Source organism: Lycium barbarum, chromosome 3 (assembly GCF_019175385.1).
Source record: "Lycium barbarum isolate Lr01 chromosome 3, ASM1917538v2, whole genome shotgun sequence".
Classification (NCBI taxonomy): domain Eukaryota; kingdom Viridiplantae; phylum Streptophyta; class Magnoliopsida; order Solanales; family Solanaceae; genus Lycium; species Lycium barbarum.
Window position 1 is genome coordinate 79815305 of NC_083339.1, and position 3859 is coordinate 79819163.

The 3859-nt window shown below is 36.8% G+C and overlaps 2 long non-coding RNA genes across 2 annotated transcripts; one reads left to right on the plus strand and one right to left on the minus strand.

Annotated features, from left to right (window-relative positions):
- Window positions 1–237: 237 nt before the first annotated feature.
- On the minus strand, window positions 238–1682 carry LOC132633930 (uncharacterized). Its single transcript, XR_009579942.1, has 2 exons — window positions 1300–1682; window positions 238–736 (listed from the first exon to the last, which is right to left on the minus strand). It is a non-coding gene; the product is annotated as an uncharacterized LOC132633930 (long non-coding RNA).
- Window positions 1683–2152: 470 nt separating this feature from the next.
- On the plus strand, window positions 2153–3658 carry LOC132633931 (uncharacterized). Its single transcript, XR_009579943.1, has 3 exons — window positions 2153–2225; window positions 2775–2835; window positions 3372–3658. It is a non-coding gene; the product is annotated as an uncharacterized LOC132633931 (long non-coding RNA).
- The last annotated feature ends 201 nt before the right edge of the window (window positions 3659–3859 follow it).

A 3859-nucleotide genomic window follows, 5' to 3' on the forward strand; every position in this document is an offset into this window, starting at 1 on the left:
TAAAGCGTGCTAATGATACAATACAACAACAACAATAACATATCCAGTGAATCCCACAACGTGAGGTCTGGAGAGGGTAGAGTGTACGCAGACCTTACCCCCACCTTAGGTAAGGAGGCTGTTTCCGGAAGACCATCGGCTCAAGAAAAAGCATAATGATACAATACTAAAATGGAAAATTGAAACCCTAACTAAGAACAAGAAACAAAGGATAAATAGATTGACACAAGTTGAAGATTAATTGAAAACCAATGTTATATTAAAATCAGAACCTTCAATTAAAGGAATCTAAAAAGCACCTAATCTCTAAAGTAGACCTCAAGGGAATTGTATTCACCTTGCAACCCACATTTCTAAATAAAGGAATCAACAAAAGCTTCACCAGGTTCTCAAGTCTCTCAAAGAGAACAAAATATTCTAAAAACCTAAATGTCAAAATGACTTAAGCTAACTATTTATAGCCTAATTGCAAAATTGAACCTAAAATGAGGCACTTGGCCAAAATAGCCACTAATTGGCCGAAACTAGACATTATTACAAAGTTGTGATTCTAGCCACTTTCTTCCATATCCTCTTTCAATATTTGGACTTCTTTGTCCTCAAGTAGGTTAAATCCCTCAAATGACTCCAAAGTTTACTCTATGTCTCCCAACATCACAAATGTGCCTTGAAGATCCTCAAGCTCCTGAGCTTGCCTTTGGGTGGGAAAGCTTTGATGAAGCTTGGCTTGCAGCAGCTAAACAGCGAAGAAAATATCACATAAAGGTATATATTACTTCTGAGAGTCGACTGAATCATAAAGCAAGCTAAATAGCTAAGCAATATTAAATCAAGGTACAATAAACTCCTGAAGGACAAAAGAAAGATAAGCATGCTAAACAGTTAAGCAATATCATATCATAAAATAGAATTTGCTATAAGTACCAAATCATGTGAAATTACACCCTAGGACCCTCACGGTCAACTTTAGATACTTTAAAATTACTTGATTCAGGTCACGCTTTCCCATTCACATAAACTAGATGGTTCAAAATGCATACAAGCAATACTTAAACTAGTTGTGTGTCATAAAAATAACCTATACATACTTCAAAATTTTCAACTCCTGTATTTGAAACTATTTTTTGATTTTCTAAACTCTTTTTTGTAAAGATTGATATGACGGATGGCCACGAGTGTATCAAAATTTGAAATAAATAAGGCGTTGGAGTGACAATCATATTAAAAAGCCACTTTTCCTGGCTAGATAAATTGATGATTGAACCATTTATTTTCATAAGAAAAGGGGTAGTTACTCACCGTCATTGTATTCAATGTACTATAATCACTCTCTTGTATACAAAGAAAGATCTTGTTCCTTACGCGACATAACACATGAACATCCCAAACTCATGCTTCTTTGTAACACCCCGTACTTTCGGGTTAAGGTTTGACCCGTAATATGGGGATATTGTTAGAACCCGTATTTTTGTACAGTGGAATAATTCAGATTTATTTATGATAAGCTAAGGACAAAATTATTTTGGGATACAAAGTCGGGATTCTTGACCTTCGAATTTATTTTGAGATATAAGTTGTGCATGAATTTATTGGTATGGAACAATTAGGAAAATTTGGGACCAAAGGTGATAAAATTTGAAGTGGAAAGTCATCCACAAATTCCATGTGGTGCCCACACAACTTTGTGTCATCTTCTAAGTGGAACAACTCATTATGTGGGTCAAGGCACCCTTGACTAAGTCTTGCATTGTTAAAAAGATGACCACTTCATTTCACTTCACTCCAACTCTTAAAAAAAAAAAGAATCGAATTGGCCCATATGCGACACTACATGCGAGTCGCATGTTGAACCTGCGAGTCCCAGGTTGTGTCGTTATGTTTTGGTTAGATCAAAAGTTAATTCTATAGAAGAAATCGTTATGTAAATATGCAAAGCACTATTCAAACCTACACACAGTGCTTATTTTCTATTCTTTATTTTTAATATGTTATAACCATTACGTTGGGAATGAAATATTAATACAGTGAATAAGTGCATTACACATTGAGAGCAGATTGAGATATCGGGATTTAGCTCTAATTTTGGAAGTTAGGAATATTGAGATTTGACCCCGACTAGCATAATTGACATTATTAATCAATATTTTTGCATAGATTGAGGCCATTGGAGGCTGTTTGGTTGGTGTTCTAGACGTTGCAAGGTTGAGGAACTTGTCGTCAGCAAGGTAAGTGAGACTTTAAGCTTTGGGTACTTTCTTTTCAAAATCCATTTTAAAAATATGTTTTGTCTGCCTGGTCCATGTGTTGGGGCGAGCGTGTGCTTGGCAGAATCGGTGGTCCTTAAGGCCAGCCGCATGTACTTTATTTTCAAATACACTAAAACTCTCCTTATAAATTGGTTTGTGATGTGATACAGCTATGAGTCATGATATTGGGGCATTGTGTATGCTTCCTTTAGCATTGTGTATGCTTCTTGACATATTTGGCACATTCTGTATGTTGTCGTGGATTCATGGAGTTGATTAATTCTTTAACTGCCGTTTATAACAAGTCCTTAGTGTAAATTGTGTTGAGATATATAATATATTTGATAAACAGTGATTTGGACCTTGGTTGGTATTATATAATGATATATTCATGTGCATAATATTTTTGTGCTTGTTGTGTGTTCGTATTTTCTAACACTTGTTCCAGGGGTATTTAAAGTGGCTGGTCGAGGATCTTACTGGGTTATATTTATGTATAACTCACTCCTTACCTGCATGTCCGCGCAGATACTGTCGCTGAGAAAGAGGCAGGTGGTTGAAGATTTCGTGACTGGATTCTGTTGCTGAGGTGAGCCATCGCATTGTTCATGGAGGCAGCCATTTCAACTTTATCTAGTTTACTTCTAGTTATTTCTTTTATATTTGGGTTTACATACCCGACATTCAAACTCATGTAACTCTGTTAGATGCTCCATGGTCTTAGTGTGGAATTTGGGCTAGTAATTCTTTTATCTTAGCGTTGGTTGGCTTTCATTAGTCGATAATGGATTTGATTGATGACTATTTCGTAGTTTATTATTAATAATGTCGTTGGACCAGCACTTAATTTCTTTTAGTGCTTTCGTAAATAACTATTGATATGAGATATGGTTCGCCTGGCGGGTGGCGTGTGCTAGGTACCAATCACGTCTAGGGGGTATTTTGGGACGTGACATTATGTTTCGTCTTACAGTTATAGTTACAGTTTCAGTTTTGTACCACTTCATGTATCCGTGTTATTGATTTGGGTTGCCCATTCCCCGAGCACCCCACAACTATTTATTCTTTCATTTGGTTTTACATACAAGTACAGTTCAAATGTACTTACTCTTTTTTTTCATGCAGACATTGATTTACAGAACGACAGATCTGCTCGTAAGGACATTATCGTATCATCAAGTTGGTGAGCCCCACGTACTTCAAGGTGTTGTCTTTACTTTCCAGTAGTCATGTCATATTAGACAGTCAGGTATGCTGGAGGCCTTGTCCCAGCGACAGTTTACTATTTCAGACTCATGTCAAAGGTTTCATAGACTAGTCAGTAAGTCATATTGGGTATTCAGTTATGTCAGCCTTGTGGGCTATACTATCATGTTGTCAGAATATTTCCGCACTTATGTTTTAAACAGTATTTTTAGTATTATTATGATGTCACAGGTTTTATTCATTAGTTAACTTACATTCTGTATCAATACATGTCCCATACTGATTCAGCTGGCCATGTGGTTCCCTCGGTCACATGCAGTCGGGCACCGAGTGTCGTGTTACGTCCAAGCCCAGGTTCGGGGCGTGACAAAGCTTGGTATCAAAGCACTAGGTTCAAGTGTCTTAGG